Below are 18323 nucleotides of genomic sequence, written 5' to 3'. Positions count from 1 at the left end.
TGTAAACGGTGTAGAACGCTGCAATGCTCTGCTGTGGGAATTTACGGAATTTTTTTTCAGTTTTAGGCAAAAAATTAGCTGAAGAATTCTTTTAGGGTGTGGTGAATTCGAGCAGGGCTCACTTTTAAATACATCCACAATACGATTGCATTTAAAATGGATCGCTTGGATGGCGAGAATTTGCAAAATATACATATGTACATATGTGTGGTGCTTTAAAGTGGTCGAAAAATGTATGTGAAACAATAAGGGTGAATTTTTAATGCCGCCACCCCCTAGGATTGTTCTATACCGGAAAGCAATATACCCCTATTTTTTATTTTGAAATAAAAAAAAAAATATAGGGAGTGCTCAAAGAGCACAAAGTCTTCCATGTAATTTATGTGGGGGAAAACCACTTTTCGTAGAAATAGTATACAATTCTTGAAAATCCATATTTTTCGGTCAAAAAACTTTGCTTATCTTCAAGAGACTCCGAGTAATAATACCCAATCGTTCCTTTAATCATTTGTATATGTATTTTATAGGGCCTCCAAACCCCGCAGAAAACGCAATGGGGGAGGGGGACCAATAAAAAATCTTTAATATTAAAAAATTAACAAAAACATAAACAACTTGATGTTAATATTGGAAGTTTTCCGATCGAGAAATATTGATTTTCAAGAATTTTATACCATTTCTACGAAAAGTTGTTTTTTCCCCATATAAAATACATGGAAAACTTTGAGCGCTGTGAGCACTCCCTAAATATTTTTGAATTCAAAATAAAAAATAGGGGTCTATTTTTTCCGTTCAGAACAATCCTAGGGGGTGGCGGCATTAAAATTCCGACTTTATATATTTTTGACCACTCTAATATAGTAAATTGTACACACAAAAATTAATATATTTGCGAAACCATGGGCCAATATTTGTTTTTCAAAAAAATTATACGTTAAGGAGTTATAATAAGCTATGTATATAAAATCCTCGAATTTCATCTTTAACCTTATCAGTTTACAAAATTCCCTATTCGTCCTTGTGAATCCAAAATATTTAAATTTTTTCAAATTCTAAAGAAATTTCCTTTTTCATTTGGTACCCATACTTTTATTATCTATTGCACTGAATTTTTTAAATAATTTTTGGAATCAATAATATCTTTGAAATTACTAAGTCCTATCTATACGCACTGAAGTGTTTTAAAAAATGTTTAACTCAATTTGGTGGACAATTGGGGCATTCACAATGATGACGCAAACTTTAAACGGTTAAAAACATATTTTGCTACCATAAATTCATGTTACGAATTTTCGAACTGCCATAAAATAGTTGGTTGTGACTTTAGGTCCTTTAAATGTTTATTTAAAGCTTATGACATACAACAATAGGACCCCCTTGTGAATACCCTAAATAAATATGCCATTGTTCGATTGTTTTAAAGCGATAGAACCGATACTCGATAAATAAATGTTATCAAATTTTAATAAAATTCGACGTGACCGAAATCAAAAGTAAATTAAGTACTAATGGGGATTCATCGATTTAGTTCAGAATTTTCTTCCATCTAGTTGTTGTTGTGTTTCTTTCTGGGAAAAAAACTCAACGACACCCATATAGAAGAAAAGTTCAGAACTGTAAAAATTAATTCGCCTTAAGAATACCAAACGCTTTTCTTATTCGATCAAAAAACATTAAATCGATACATACTGTTCGAATTTAAGAAAAAAAGTTAGAAAAAAGCAGCGTTTGACTTTAACGTAGGAAAAAGCATAATACGGTCAAACCATTTTCTCAACTTGTCGGCAAAGATATTTTTTTAAGTTTTCAAGCATTTTAAAATCATATAAAGTTGAGACTAAAAAAATTGTTTCAAAATTGTTGTTGTTTGCTCTTTTATCAGTGGATAATGACCCCAATTTGGCTTCACTCAAACTTCAGGGAGGCTTAAATAAGATAGCTCTCTGGCTAAAAGATTGGCGAATAAAGTCCAATGAGTCGAGATCCGTCCAGGTGGCATTCACCCTCAAGCGAGATACCTGCCCGACCGTTAAACTCAATGGTTTTTATATACCCCAAAGCAACGAGACTAAATATCTTGGCATGTATCTTGAACACATATATTTACATAACGAAGGGCCCTAGGACTTAAACTCTCTAACCTTCAATGGCTTATAAGTCGTCGCTCTCAATTATCTATTGATAATAAACTTCTCCTATACTCTACTATTATAAAACCGATCTGGACCTACGGAATTCAGTTGTGGGAAACTGCAGCAAACTCTAACATAGAAATACTTCAAAGATTCCAATCAAAAACTCTGAGAAGTATTATAAATGCACCCTATTTTGTCACAGAAGAGCAACAGCATCGTGATCTTAAAGTCCTAACCGTTGCAAAGGAAATCAAAAAGCATGCTGTCTCTTATAATCTAAGACTGCGAACCCACCCTAACCCATTTATAACAGAAATGATATCGTTTCATCCGGCTGAAGAGAAAATCCACAAAAGATCTTCTTCGTTGAGTATACAAGTTGACTGCGCGAAAGTATTGATTGTGCCTAAGGGGTATGCTCCATTCATGTTATTAAAGTATTACCTTGTGACAACTAATACAGTGTTTAACTGTAACAAATACAGATGGCAATAAAAATAGGAATAAAAAAAATAAAAATTATTGTTGTTTCCCCGCAAACATATTCTGAGCGTTCAGAATATATGAGTCCGAAAGGAGTCCTAGGTGGGTAAGAAGTATGAGTTTCAAAAACAAAAAATTTGTGACTTATATCTTAATCTTTAAAGAGTCATATATGATCCACGTTATGAGCCAGCACTTTGTGCCGATATAAAAACAATAAAGATTCGAAATTTATTTCGAAATTTGTTTTTACAGTAATTGAAAATAATTAAATAACTATGAAACATAAAATAAACAAAATTTAGCTCCTGCTATTAAATTTATGTATGTTTGTTGGAATCTGTATATGCAGTGACGTATGTATACTATATGCACATATGTACATATGTATGCATGGTATTTTAAGCTCAATAAGAGTCAAAGAATAAGGCCAATAAGGCTTCAAGAACAACGCAAAATAAAAGTTCGAATGTAGTCTTTTATCAGGTCAATAAGAGCCATTTAAGAGCCTAAAAAAAGAGTCTGAAATGAATCATGTATGAGACCAATAAGAGTCGACTACGACTCATATTGAAGCTCATTTGATGTATGAATTTAAGCTCATATAAGTTGAACTTCGGAGGAAGGGAAAAACTCTCACATCGGATTCTTAAATGAGCTCATTATGAGCGTAAAAGCTCCAAAATAGGACTCCTTGAATAATCCTTTGTGACGGCAAATTGTTGCTGGGTTGGGATTGAAAATGAGAATGTCTGTGCGAGTTTGTGCTTAAAATTTTTAAATTAAATTGCTTGCCAATGTCAAGAATTTTAAAAGTGCCTCTAAGCAGTTCTACCTTACTATATGCATTTTTATCATGGGAAGAAGTGTTCTTATCGGAGCTAATAAAAAAGTCGGATTTTCAGAAAAGAATCGCTCGAGAAAATTAAAACTAGTTTAGTGACTATGTATCATTAAAAATTTAATAAAATAAAGGTAAATTAAGAAGACGTTGACGTTTCTCTCAGTGCAATGAAATGCAAACGCACGGACGCAAAGCCTATTACGGGTGATGCAGAAAATTAAATTATACGAAGTGTGTATAAAAACGTCGTGCGTTTATATTAGGTTTATATTGCGTTAGCCCTTCAATTTCGGTTAGTTCCATACAAGTTGTATGAGCATGAGAAATTTTCGACATATAATGCGGGCGTGAGTATTAGATTGCTCTGTCAATTTCCAGTTGTTGTTCTGAGTGAAAATATCATTCTGTGTACTTGATAAATAAAAAAATTTTATAATTTGTAAATTTTTGATTATTCATTATTTATCAAGAATTGAAATTCTTGCACAGAAATCAAAAGCTCTTTTCTTGATAAATTATCCAGATTGAAAATGCTATTGACAAGCGTTTGCAAAATAAAATTTCCTATGAAAATTATAAATTATGTATGTATATTAAAAAATTTGTTTCTATCATTTAAATACTGCATGTGCCGGCATTTGAACTGCGATACACAGAATTATAGCCGATATCTCTACCTACTCGACTACGGCAGTCAAAAGCTTTTTTGTTTTGAAATTCATATTTTTCATATGTGACAATGAAATGAGTTCCACTCATGTGGAAATCGTAGAGCTTTTTTATTTTATAAATATTGACACAGAATTCGATGGGAGCTTTTACTTGATAAAAATCTTGATAAAATTTCTTTACAAATAATTTATCAAGAAAACACAGAATTGGGCGGTTAGCTTTCGTTGGGTTCCAGATCAACTTTATTTAAATATGCCAAGCCAGCGGCAACACTGTTGCTTGTTCCTTGAAATTGTTGTTGCATTTGTTTGTTTGTTTACATTTTGTGCTGAACAGCTGATTTTTGTTTGGCAAGACTGATAAAACAATCTATCTATCAATCTTGGTTGTTTGGTACAAACACAGGAATGCATAACTCATATTTAAATAGTCAACAACGGCGATTAAATACAGGATCTGAAAATGATTTTTTGCAGTTCATCCACAATCTCAACTAAAATAGCTAATTTGGGCTTAGTGGTTAGAGGTGCATACTCACTCGGCAGAACCTGGTTTCGATCCGTGGTCCGAGCAACATCTTAATTCGATTTTTTTTTAAGCGGCCGCCCCTGGGCAGGCAATGGCAAAGCCCCGAGTGTATTTCTACCATGAAAAAGCCATTCAAAACGTCCGTTCGGCGCAGCTGTTCCGAAACGCTGCGCAGTCTTCTAATTCGGGAAAAAGGGACAAAGACAAATATCTCGAGAACGAGAAAATATAGCGAAATAAATGTAGCAATGTTCTTTGATTTCGAGATGGAAAATCCAGGAAAAATAGTCTCATTGCATAGAAGAATTGACATGGCTTTCGAAATTATTATCAAAAATACAAGATTTTGAAGTTTTTCTAAAAAAAATAAAAATCTAGAAAAATGTTTTTCCTGTTTTTGCGTCGAGGACTCCATTTCCGTGGTTGCAGAACCAGAAAATGCATTTAATTCATTTTTAAGTACATTGTATGCTGATTTAGGTAAACAAATACAAAAATTCAAGACTTAGAATTACCTCCATAGTAAAGTGCGTATGCCGATACGTCGTTTCCAAAAAGAAATTTTGAACGTTTTTTACAAAAAGTTTTTGCATACTCACGTTCTTTTTCAGGATTGGAACCATTTTCGATTGATAATTCTTTCATAATGACGTAACTTTTAATACATCCGATGCAAGAACGTTCACATTTGTAGATACCAGCCTTAATGGTTCCGGTTTCGGTTTCGGTTTTACAAAGTGTTTCGGTTTTGGTTTTGGTTTCGTTCTTTAATTTAGTTTCGATTATTAAATAAAAATATGAAAACAAGTTAGGCAAAAAAGATTGTTTGTTAAATAAATGAGTACCTTCCAGGGTTTGCAAATTTTTTTGCGATACAAAACATTGTCGTTAATTTTAATTCATACAAATAAAACTCATCTGAATCACTCATCCTCACACTTTGCAAATTGCCTATAAGCTTGAAAACAATTTTTCATTCAAGACGATATTCAATTTTTCGTCTAATTTCAATAGCTGATCGATCATAGCTTTTGGAAGTGAGCTTTTGTTTGGAGCAATTTTTTGAATGCGTAAACGTAAAGTATCGCTTGTATTTTTTTTACGTTAAACGATGAAGAACTTGCTTTCAAGTTGCAATATGCTCACGCTTTTTTAATAACACACACTCGCTCTTTTACAACTTGACCATCGACTTGATATCAATTTATCATTTCAAGTCGTGTGGCAACTTGATAGTCAAGTCAAAGTGAGGCGAGTATTTTAAGTTGTTTCCTTGACGACGGCATATTGAAACGAAAATTGACTATCAAGTCACAGCTGTCAATACAAATGAATTTCAACAAGCACAATGTGTGATCGACTTGAGAGAAGATTCTTGAACGTGTAACCGAACAGTTTTGCTACTGAAGAAAAACAAGTTTGTGGTGATCAAATCTTGCAGCTGATTTTTTTTTATAGTTTTTTCGAAACCGATTGGAACCGGTTCCTATACTTTAAACGGCTTCAGTTTCGTTGTTTTTCAGGCTAAAATAACGGTTTCGGTTTCGGTTACGGTTTCATTTCTTGGACACTTACTCGAGGGAAGTCTTATCTACAGTTTAGCATAAAGGCAATAAGTTTTTTTTTTCATAAATGAAAAGAGCACGTCCGAACTAGTCTAAAACAGTTATTTTCATATCCACAAAAGGCATACCGAGAACAGGTCAAGTACAAATTCGTTTTGTTTAATTTCTCGATTTGACTTCGAATGTAGATACCCACATTTAAAATCAGGACGGCAGATACTATACGCATACAAATTTGAAATAAATGCTGCCTTACGGTACGGTGAAAATGTATCATGTTGCATGAAAAGTAACTAGCTAATGGGATGTTCTTATTAAATATGTATGTATGCACATAAGTATATTCGTATGAACACTTGACTTTTTACAAAAGTCTAGAGGTTACGAGTTAGAAACCGAATATGTAGAATTTAAAAACAACAACCACATCATTAAATTAGTTACAATCTTTATTGAAAACAACAACTTTTATTGTAAAGAAACTCTCATTTTGAGCAAAAATTCTATTCTCAGGGTCCTTCGGATTTATTACCGAAATCTCCAGGAGCATATGAAATAATTATTTGTATGCTATGTTCGCTTAAAGATAGAAATAATTCAGTTTTCCAGAGTTCATTTGGGTAAAGATTCACAATTTTTTTAAAGAAACGTTTGCATTTTTGCTGACATTTTTACCTTGTTAATTTGTTTTTTATTTCCTTTTATTTAACTTAATTATCTAATTTAATCCATAAAAGTATAATTTGAGTGGTAAACTCTTCCTTTTGTTAATTTTAGTAAAGTGTGTAGTATGTATGTAAGTATATATGTAAATATATACATGTCGTGTTTTTGTTGCTCTAATTGTTTAGTGGGCAAAATAAGCAGAGCAATGGCGCATTTAGAACAAAGCAAACCTGATTTTATATAAATAACTAACCCACACAGCTGGAACAGAACTAAAACGAAAAAACAATCACGTACACTGAGCGGAAAAAATAAATAAAATCAAACAAAAACGTCTTTGCTCTTACTAAAAACGTAAACGAAAGTACTGTATAGTGGAAAATATTCAATTCAAATACGCACATATCATAATGAAGCATTTTGCACTTCACAAAAAAAAATATATATATATCCATTTAATTTCCATATTGCTAGCAATGGAACTCGAACCCTGACCCTCCGGAAATCAACAAATTGTGGCAAGCATCTTTGCGGACTCAGCTACAGCCAGACATGTAAATGTATTTTCGTGAGTTGAGTTTGAATCAACACCACGCGATTACGCAATTAGTACAGATAAACGTGTACTATGTATGTGTGTATGTGTTATTTTACTTTTTTTTTCGCTCAGAGTATACTCAAATACTAGTAGGAGATCCGACAAAGGAACGACGCTCACCCATCTGTTCAATGGGTGAAATCTACTTTGTATGAAATTTAACGTCTTAGAAAATATTTCGCGAGTGGGTTGGCTGAAAAAATCTTGGCCAGGATGTTTTTAATTAATTGTTCAAAAATTATTATAAGTTTTTTGAATTCGCACTCATTTGTTTAAAGAACAAATTATATACATATATACCAATGGAAAGCATAAAGTCTATAGAATGTGTTAAACAGATGAGCGAAAATTACTAATATTACCTACCTGTTCATACCAGCCAACCCGATAGGTAGGCCAGGAAAAAAATAAACAATCCAACGTTTTCACGTTTTATAGGCTTGATACTTTCGATTGGTAAAAAAATTTGTTCATTAAACAAATGAGTACAGAATTAAAGAAATAAAAACAATTTTTGAATATTTTATTAAAAATATCCTGGCCAGGATTTTTTCAGCCAACCCACTCGCGAAATATTTTCTAAGATGTTAAATTTCATACAAAGTAGATTTCACCCATTAAACAGATGGGTGAAGGTCGTGCCTTTGTCGGATCTTAAGCGGGGATCACACGATTTGTACATTTGTACATTTGGCAATCACAGAGTGGTAGTTTCTAGGAATTTTTATCGAGAATGAGTACAGCTCAGTAAAAGCTTTCCAAACAACACCACTCTGTCATGATGAAAATGGACAAATCTGTACAAATGTACAAATCGTGTGATCCCTGCTTTAGACTATACGTGCATGCTAAATTTTAGTACGAAAGTATTATATTAAAAACGAACATCTTTTAAACGATAATCAAATAAAAAATATTCTTTTTAACTATGCCTATTTCCCTTAGTGTAGAGAACCGTTCACCGTTTTTAAAAGCTTAATTAGAAATCCCAAGCGAAACTTCCATTAACGGCGAAAATAACTAATGGTGTCGACATCTTCGGGCTTACCTTCTTTTTTAAAATGCAAATCTACGACTCTATTTTAATTTTTAGGCTGACTTTCTATACATATATATATATGTAAGGAATAGGCATTTGCAAAGCTTTTGCGCATGACGAGTGTTCTTAGATGTGAATCTACATGATTTATTTATAATATTTCTAGTTCTGCTTATTGGCTCCACAACCATCTGTGGAAGACTAAAATTTACGACACACGGTGTCGTAGAGGCTACATCTCTTCGTTCTGTCAAAACCGCCTTTGAAGTCGATGGAAGACGAAGCCCATCTTCCCTCCCCGAAGACAATGTAATTTATTTAAATATAAACTTAGTTATATTGCCAATTTCTGTATTCGTGCAAATGTTAGTACCATTTAGGGATGCCAATCCCGGGATCCCGGTATTTTTGAAGTCCCGAAAAGTGTGAAATATCGAATTGATAGTAAGAACTTGTTTATGAATTTTGAAGTATGATTTTTGTAAAATTCCGTTTTAGCCTGCAATTAACAAAAAGCTTGAAACTGTACTTTTAAATTGCAGTCTCAGCCTTTTTTGAAGAAAATTTAAATCAATTTACTCAGAGTGTCGCTAATGTAAACGAAACCGAGAGTTTTAAGGAAAAGTTAGATAATTTTTTACATCAATATACTCAAATCGAAAAACTTATAATTTGTCCGACGTGCTGGTAGACGAAGTTCAAATATTTTGTAATAGAGGAGATGGGAGTAATTATCTTCGAATGACTACCTTTTGACAGTTCAGCCTAAAATTGATATTTTGTATGTAAAAGCTTCAGGTCAAGATTAGAAAACTCCGCTTTGAATGCTTTGCTGCTTTTACGAAAACATTTTATACCATGTTCTGACCGACAACGAAAACACTTTGAAAACGTGTTTTGGGATTGTGGGCTGAAGGCTGTTCACGAAGGCTGTTAGTGTTTTCGTTGACATTTCTTACATCCTCTGATTACAGTTTTGCTACACAAAAACAAAACCAAAATGTTTTTCCCTCATTTTCTTTTCATTAGCAACCTCTTACTTTCATTCTTATTTTACTTTTGCCAGCCAATTAACAATAAATCCGAAATGGCGTATTAAAGATGATAAAATATGACTTTCACTTCGGTAAATAATCGAAAAAAACTAGTAAAGACACCGATCGGAATGAGTGGTACATGAGTTTTCAAGTAGTTTTCAGCGAAAACTGGTTTTCGTTTGACAGATTTTATATGGACGAAAACACAAGTTTTAAGTCGAAAACCAGTTTTAGCAACGAAAACATGTTTTCGATGTCGGTGAGAATATGGTATTAAGTGCAATAATACCAACACCGGCACAAAAAAGGGGTGTGTGTTTTTAACCAGACCCACCTACCAACATATATTTTGACCTGCTGCATCCCTCAAAATTTCGAGTAAATTGCGAAAAAATAGCAAAAAATTAGCCATTCGCCATTTATTTTTAGAGTAGAATAAACATGTTTAGAGAAATTGTTTTTGTATATTTTTGTTTAATGTCTTTTTTTTATTATTCATTACTTTCAAATGTACCTGGTATTTAAATTGTTACTTGTGATGTATACGTTCCTCAATCACACGGTTTTTTAAATACAATTTAAAAAAAGTGTTTTACTTTAAAATTTGTCTGATTTAATAAATATCGCTAGCTTAGAGTGCAAAGTTACTAAGTCCAAATTTAAAAATTGTACTGGAGTAGAAAACATTTCTTATAGGCATTTTTTTGCAAGTATTTCGCAAAACTTTGAATACAACATTTTGCCTGTTTAAAGCTAAGCAAAACTCCATACGAATCAGAGGGATTCGATCTTTATTAAAAGATTTCGAACTATTTTGGCCTTATCGAAGTTTCGGAGCTTTTTGGACCTAGAAAATTCTCCTTTCATTGAATATAAACGAGAAAACATAAAACAAGGACCTTTACCATTTTCGAAACGATGCATTTTTAATTTATCTATATCAAAATATGATTTTTCATAAAAAGTGAAGTTATCGACTTTTCACTCTAATAGCGTTTTCTTTTCTCAAAAAAAGTTCTGCCCTTTTATATGGGAACTCTTGCTTTGCGTTGCCCTGAAACCTGAGAAACTGTTGCGTTCTTTTTATGAGAATGAAACAGAAAATATACTACTCCACCACAATTTATTTATAGAACTTAATAAAGCTGAATCATTCACTTGGCCTGTAAGTCTTTAACAATTTTAAAGCAAAACACTTATTTCTGATAGGGAAAACAATTGCATTTTTACAAGATTAAATTAAAAATCAACCATGCAACTCTCACCCTCACCCTATTTGAGGGCAGAAAAGGCAGCACTTTCGCCGGATCAGAGCGCAACCTGCTTGTGAAAGGGCTGAGAAAAGAACATGAAAATGTGACAGCGCTAACACAAGGCAGAATAAGTGCAGCCTTTATTCGAGAAAAGAAAACGCTATAAGCTAGTGAGTTTTACAATCAGTTTATGGTAAATTTTAAATAGTTTTATTTCATGGTATGCTTAAATGTTTAAAGGTCCTTTTGAGTTTGCTTGTGCCGATGATTGTGATGTTGTGCAAGCCATACTTTCTGTGATGTCTAATGCAGTTGGATTTGAAGGAATTCATGCTAGTTTCCTAAAAATCACTCTACCCAAAATTGGCGACCCGTGTCTTCTCAAAATGGAAAGTTGCTGAAGTAATCCCTATTCGTCAGCTATATAATGAGTAAAGATATACGGCGTAAATATGTAGAGTGTATTTACATGTACAGATTATGTATTTCGTATATAAGTATGTACAAGATAACAAACTTATTTATGACAGACCATCACTCTGGCTTGAGGTCACAGAACAGCTGCACAACGGCACTCTTGGACGTGATAGAAAACGTTAGTGATTATTCAAAGGCTTTTGACTACGTTTGATCATAACTTATTATATTAATATTACTTAACTATATTATCTTACCTTGGCGCAGAACTCAAGCCATAGGTATTGATAGCAGGAAATCTGTCTTCCTTCCCGTTGTCAGTGGTGACCCACAATGCTCAAGCCTGGGTCCTCTGTTTGTATTTGTTTTGTATACAAACGACTTTTTTAATGCTCTCAAGTATTGTTATGCTGATGATTAGAAAATATAAACATATGCGGCAGAAATTCCGATTGAAGCGCTTAAAATAAGCAAAAAAAATAAAAAAATATGGACGACAAAATTCCTTAAATTTGGATAAAAGAAAGACTATGTTATTTAGGTTATAGAGCAAATGCGTGAGTCTTACAATTCCTATCGCATTAAGCCTCTGATTTTAGTTAGTTAGTGGGCAAACAAACTTAAGCAACACAATAATAATGAATAGACTGCAAATTGTGTATTATAAAAAAAAAAACAAAATGAAAAGGCTACAAAAATTCATTCACTTCATTCAATTTGTGTGTAAGTACTATATACACAAAAGACATATGACTTTATTCTAAAATTGAATATACATATTAGGAGAGGATGGTGACTGATGAAAATCCGACAAAAAGAACGTCAAAATTTGGCACAAAAAGTTCTCGCAGGGAACTCCGAGAAAAAAGAAATTTGTACTGGAGAAAAACATATCTACATATTTGCATATGTATGTATGTATATATGGAAAATTCCATGTTAACTGAACTATGGCTGCAATCAAAAATTGGTTTCTAAATTTTTATTTTATTTTATTTGATTGACTTGGAACTTGCATACATATACAGATATGTATTTTCCGGTACCACTTATGAAAATTTCATGAATTCCATATAGAGTGACTTATTAAAGTGTTCACATGTTGATTTTTTTTTAGTAAACACAATATGTTTTAAGTTAAAATTGTTTTATTTTTTGTTTTATAAAAATATTTTTCATGCTTTAAATAAACCCATGTTATTCAAACTGGAAAATTTAATACAAACTTTGGAAAAATACAAAAAATTTCCAACAAAATTTCGAACTGCATGTATGCAGTTTTATAGCTGAACATATCTTTCAATCATGTGGCAACCCTACTAAATACAGTTCAAAAATAACAATTTTCAAACCTCTTCGATTGATACCCATATTATAATAATTCAATTAACCTATAATATAATTTGAATTTTACTTTTTGAACAGGTGGCAACCCTCTTCCAACACCTCTAAAATATTCTTGGCATTAAAACTTAAGATTTCTTAACACTCCTTCGTTTTTCATCCATATAATGATATTTCGTATAACTTGCGCATAAGTAAACTAAACTCGACATTTTAAGCAGGTGGCAACCCTCTTCAAAATATTTTCAAACTACTACATTCTAAAACTCCTTTCGTTTTGGAACCCATATGGTGATACCTATTTCTCTTACCTATTATGATTTTATAAACAGGTGGCAACCCTCCTATAGTTCAGCTATGAAACAAAGCTTTTCAAAACCATTTCGATTGATACCCAGTTTGTAATAATTGATTAGTTGTTTTTTTTTTAATAATTTGAATATGATATTTTAAAAGGGGGCAACTCATTTCAAAAAAGTAAAACCTTATTGCTCTTCTACGGTACAAGGCTTTTAGTTTGACGCCTCAACTCTCGGCAACTCTTTTCGAAAAAATTAAATCCAGTTTGCACATCTACAGTCCAAGCGCTTTTATTTGACACCTCATTTTTAAAAATCTGGCGAACGGTACAGATCTTTTGTCCTGGACTAAAAATCCCAAACAAGAATACACAGAATTCGAAAAGGGTTTGAAATTTGACAGGAACTTACTTTACCGGTTCTTCTTCTACTTCTTCTTATTTGACGCTGTAACCGCCTAAGCGATTATGGCCGAGTTCAACAAAGCACGCCAGTCGTTTCTTTTCTGTGCCAACTGACGCCAATTGGAAATGCCAAGTGAAGCCAAGTCCTTCTGCACCTAGTCTTTCCATCTCAGTAGAGGCCCTCCTCTTCCTCTGCTACCGCCAGCGGGTTACCAGTTGAATACTTTCAGAGCTGGAGCGTCGGTGTCCATTCCAACGACATGGTCAAGCCAGCGGAACCGCTGTATTTTGATTAGCTGCATTACATCCATGTCGTTGTAAAGCTCATACAGCTCATCGTTCCGTAGTCTGCGGTACTCGCCGTCGCCAACGCGTAAAGGCCCGTAAATCTTCCGCAAAATCTTTCTCTCAAACACTCCAAGAGCCGCCTCATCGGATGTTGTCATTGTCCCTGCTTCTGCGCCATATACCAGCTCGGGCATGATGAATGACTTACATAGCGTGGTTTTCGTACGTCGAGAGAGGACTTTACTCCTGAATTGCCTACTCAGTCCAAAGTAGCACTTGTTGGCAAGAGTGATTCTACGTTGGATTTCAATGCTGACATTATTATCGGTGTTAATGCTGGTTCCCAAGTAAACGAAATTCTCTACTTTCTCGAAATTGTAACTGTCAACAGTAACGTGGGTGCCAAGCCGCGAATGTGCTGACTGTTAGTTTGATGACAGGATATACTTCGTCTTGTCCTCGTTTACCACCAAACCCATTCGCTTTGCTTCCTTATCCAACTTGGAAAAGGCAGAACAGACTTCGCGCTTTTTGACACCGATGATATCGATGTCATCGGCATAAGCCAGCAATTGCACGCTCTTGTAGTAAATTGTTCCTAAGCATTGAAATGTTACCAGCACGTGCATATTTAAAGAAAGTACTCAGTACTCTAAAAAAACACGCGACCCTCAACAGTACTCGGTACCTCCCAACACTAATATATATAGATAGATACATATATGTATACTAGGGATGTTTCGAATGTCATATTTTCGGAATGCGAATGCGAATTTTCGGAATGCGAATGTGCGAATGCGAATGTTAGGAATAACATTAAAAAAGCCATAATCAACTTATGTCATCGTTTTTATTACTAAAAAAAATTGTAAATTATTAGAACATTAAACGAGAGCTTAGCCTATACAGAGTTTTAATCTAGTACCTAGTCAAAGTTCGAAAGGGCATATTATATTTCAACCAAAATAATTTTGCTGCCTTTTCTCCCATGAGGCGATTTCTTAGAGCTTCGTATATAAGGCCGGCTGCACTGAACGGAATTGCTCTCTTGGAACCAGTGTTGCCGCGATCATTTTTAGTGGTAGCCAAATTCTTTTAAAAAAAGGGCTAAAAAAGAGCTAAAAAATGTCGTTGTGGCTAAAAATGGTTGCTAAAATTTTTTACTTACATATACATATGTAAGTATACACGCAAACATTTTTAATAAGTAGTGATATAGAAAAACAATGAACTCTGAAAAAAAGCAAATATTTTATCCAACCAAAAACCTTTTTGTATAAAAGGAGAAACATACGACACCAGCCTGCTGGCTCCATCAAGTGATTGTACCATCAGGCCCGAAGCATATAACTTACCAGCAATCTGGTACAATATTTATTTCTTTACAAATCAGGTCGAGGAAAGATCGAAATGATTAGAGCCGAAATTTCATAATTTTTCTACCATTTTGCTAAAACATTGCTTTGTTTTTTAATTCACAACTGCAATATCGTGAACTTAGTAATCTTCCACAAACACGGCTTTGACTCATCATGTGGTAGCTAAATCTAGCCACCAAAGGGCTAAAACGATAACACTGCTTGGAACGCTGGCGGGTGGAGCGCTCAAATATTTTCGGGCCAGATCTGTCGTATTTTAGTTTAGTTTTCCACCAATAAAGCGGATTTTCACCGGCATGAGCTTGTTTTTCTTTAAGATAGCCCTTAACAATTTCTATTTCATAATTTTCAATGTCTCCAGATTCTACATCCGAGCCTTCGCTTTAGCTGGACAAATTTAAAATTATTTCTAGGTTGCTCGTAAAACATTTAGCAGTGTTTATTGAAGGCCCATCAATGTAGCTTGATATACTACTTAACCGTTTAGCGCCTGAAGCTAAAAGCCGGTTATTGTCCGCACCCTGGTTAGACAGACTTAGAGCCATTTCAACAATACTAGACTCGACTCTCTGCCCATGTACACATTCGCAATCGTAAAACATTCGCATCATTTTTTTCGATCAAGATGCATAAAAGAAAAATAAAATATAATTCACAAATTTCAATTCTACTGCCAGTCGACACCAGCAATAGGCACCGATAATATTTAATAGTTTTTTTAGCTGACGGTTTTCTTCCATATAAAGTATGCTCGACAATGAATTTTATATGGAAGAAAATGAATAGCACCATCTGCAAAAAACAAATGTATAAAAATCAACGCGATTTTCTAGCAAAATTTGCACTTTATTAAAATCTAATGTGCTATAAAACTTCATACCTAAAAATTCAGAATAAAAATTTTACAATTTTTGGGTGTAGTTGGTAAAGTTTGTTGAATTTTTGTACAAAGTTTGAAATTTGGCTTTATATGATGCTGGCTATATAATATCCTAGAATTTTATAAAAAAAAAAAATTATAAACAAAGCAAACAAAAATCAAAACAGGTCAAAATGTCACTTAATTTAATCAGCTGTCCACAAAGGTGTGTATGTATGGGTGACAAACTTGTTTAATTGTAATTAAAAGGCTCGTAATTTATTGCGAAAGTTTGTAAATTTTCCTTCCAATACTGTACAAAGTCAAAAACTTTGATTAATACGGGTTTTTTTCAGAGAATAAACTATATTTTTGTAAAAAATAACTACAACTAAATAATTAATGGGACGCGTTTGTTTAAGTCGAGTTTTTAATGATAATGATGTTATTATTTTGGCGCTCAAACTTTCGCTTATTTAGTGGTAGACAGAGATGCTCCTCCAATTTGTGGTGTGGTGTGGTGTGCGTCTTGATGTTGTCACATAAATGGAGAAACCTACAGTTTAGCGCCTCCTCCGAATGGAGGTTTTCCATGGTCTGCCGGGGGGGGGGACCGCTGATTAAAAAAATTTCCATATTTTTTTTTTGAGGATGTTGCTTTGACCAGGGTCCGGCCACAGCTCCCGCGAGTTATTAGTCATAAGTTTTATACGTAATTACGTTGTGGTGTAACTGTATGTAAATGATATCCTGGATTCGAAATGGCAGTCATTTCTCGTCACTATTCAATATTTCTTAAAAATTATGCAAGTTTAAAATAATACAAATTAAGAGCGGTGTGAGGCATCTAAAATGGATTGTATTTTTTTTTTTTTTTTTCCATTCACTGACGGGCTACGTTAATGCATACGTACTTATATAATATACATACATACGTTTTGAAAGTTCATGAACTGTACGAACAAGGGCACACTGTCTCTAAATATGTATGCACAACATAGGTTTGTACAGTAAATTTATCAGGTTTTCGTTTCCCCAATAAGCCGATTTCTTATGAAGCCAGTGAAACTCGTTATATTCGTTACATTTCACGCGAAGCAGATAGGAACTGTTCTGAACATCGGTCATTTCTCAAATGAAAACAAAGTAAGGAGTAACTGTTGCTTAGTTAAGCTGCTCGGCTTGATTACAAGGTCGGTGTCTTCCGCAGTGCAAAATAATCAATCATACGAGGTTGAGTCAATAATTGTGGGACAAATGTATAAAATGAAATTTGTAATGCCTGTATCGCATCGCATTACGGAGTTACGCTCCCAGTTCTAACTTCAATTACTAAATGTATATTGGGAAATTCCAAAAAAAATTTTGCGGTGTTAAGTCATCATTGAATTATCTGTCTTAATAAATAGTATAAATACACGGGTGCTAACTGCATTCCGCCAAACTCATTTTAATGCGAAAAATATCCTTAAATTAGAGCTTTGCAGAGACGTTTTTTGTACAGTGCAAATAAGGTGTACCTTTTCAAAAGAGTTAGGCTGCAAACTCGTCTAACTAGGGCATTTAGTCGTAAGCGTTAATCAATGAGTTGCCTGATAGTACGAACTTAATACAGGTCAACGAAAATTACGTTGATAAATAAATATAATTTTTTTGCCGAAAAATTATTCTCCTTCAAAAAACCATGGATAAATTCACCCTCCCTCGTAGCTTGGTAGTGGCTTTGCAAAACGTTTTGTACATGCATGTATGTATGTATGTAGATAGAAGCTTAATCAAAACGCTTATGCCGCGAACTTGTTTAAGCAGGAGATTTAATGTATATCCATACATATTTATGTATACATATACATATGTATAGGTATAATTTATCAATAACAGGAACATTCAACTGCCGCTTACATTAATGATTGAAAGTTCGTCTTACAACCAATTCAAGTACATAGCACGTACATACATACGTAAATTATACGCGGCACAATTGCGTAGATATACTGACTATTTTTATTTAGTTAAATTTTTAAGCTGAAGTAAAGCTTCTCTAGCAGGTCTATTCTGGTTGTTTTAGGCGGAAAATTCTATTTCCAAAAAACGGCCTCAAGTTCAATAAAATTGTTGAATATGATTTTTTATTAGGCCAATAAATATCAAAAAAAAAAAAACAAATATCAAAATTCTTAAAAATATATAAATTGACAAAAAAAAACATAAACAATGCGAAGCCGCTGGTTCATATTCTAGGGAGCGCGGTATAGAAATCTGTCGAGGAGATGTGGTGATTTCCGAAATAGCAGCTATAACTAGAGTCCGACCGATTCCAATTTTTTTTTCAGGTACCGATGCCGATTAATCGGCTTATGGGGAAAGAATCTATAAAAAATTACGAATAAATATATTAATTCATAAAATCAGTTAATTTAACGGAGTTAATTTTTGTATTTTTTTTTTTGCTTGCAGTGCTCTCCATATAAAAGAAAATTGTCGAACATACTTTTGTATGGAAAACACGTGAC

The sequence above is a fragment of the Rhagoletis pomonella genome, unplaced genomic scaffold, assembly GCF_013731165.1.
Source record: "Rhagoletis pomonella isolate Grant_MI unplaced genomic scaffold, Rhpom_1.0 Rhpom_scaffold_00012, whole genome shotgun sequence".
Classification (NCBI taxonomy): Eukaryota; Metazoa; Arthropoda; class Insecta; order Diptera; family Tephritidae; genus Rhagoletis; species Rhagoletis pomonella.
The sequence above is the reverse complement of the archived record's forward strand: the minus strand, read 5'-3'. Positions refer to the sequence as shown.